Source organism: Fukomys damarensis, unplaced genomic scaffold (assembly GCF_012274545.1).
Source record: "Fukomys damarensis isolate Sample0158 unplaced genomic scaffold, DMR_v1.0_HiC HiC_scaffold_18, whole genome shotgun sequence".
Taxonomy (NCBI): domain Eukaryota; kingdom Metazoa; phylum Chordata; class Mammalia; order Rodentia; family Bathyergidae; genus Fukomys; species Fukomys damarensis.
This window is the reverse complement of record NW_022900930.1, coordinates 43,222,797-43,223,555: the sequence shown is the minus strand read 5'-3', so window position 1 is coordinate 43,223,555 and position 759 is coordinate 43,222,797.

The window sequence follows — 759 nt, the reverse complement described above, 5'->3', positions numbered from 1 at the left end:
CCCCGGGGCCTGCCACGTGGGGTGGCAGGCGAGCGGCGACGGGAACTTGGCCCGCAGGCCAGCACCTCGCTGCAGCAGCTCCGCACGCTCGGCTTCACTTAGCCGCCCTCGCGTTCCATCCCAGAGTCACCGAGGCCGGGCAGGCTCCTCCCTCCGCAGAAACCTCCCAAAACACCTTCACTCGGTCGGAGGAGGTGCGCGCCGCTGGATACGTGTTCACTTTTGTACGTTTCCCTCCCCGTCTCTGAAATGTACTGCAGGAGGGGCAGCTGCAGAGATGTGTCTTCTGCATATTTCCACAAACCAAAATGTCCTGTCCCAGTTCCAAATAAACCGTATTATATTCACTTTTCAAACTAGATTTCACTCCACTTCCCCCAGACTCCTAAAAAGTCTCGTCCGTTCGCCCCAACTCGCGCTGTTGGAGAGAGGAAAAGTCCTTCTGACATGGGATGGGCCTGTTGAGATGGATATCAGGCCTCGGAAATGCAAATTTCTTGAGAAAATAAACTACCCATCGAATCCCCATTGTAGGGTCCTGCCGGACGTTAGGATTATTTCCTCTTTGGCTAAACCAGCTACCACCAGGGGCTGGGAGACCCAGGGGAAGGGTTTTCCAGCAGAATTGCGGCCAGTTAGTACCGCAGCTGGTACCTTGCCCAGCTGGCACCGGGAGTCGCTGCATCTGCGCGCAGAAGAAAGACAACCCACTCTAAACAAGGCTTGGGGAGAACACACCCATGAAGGAAAACAGGAAAG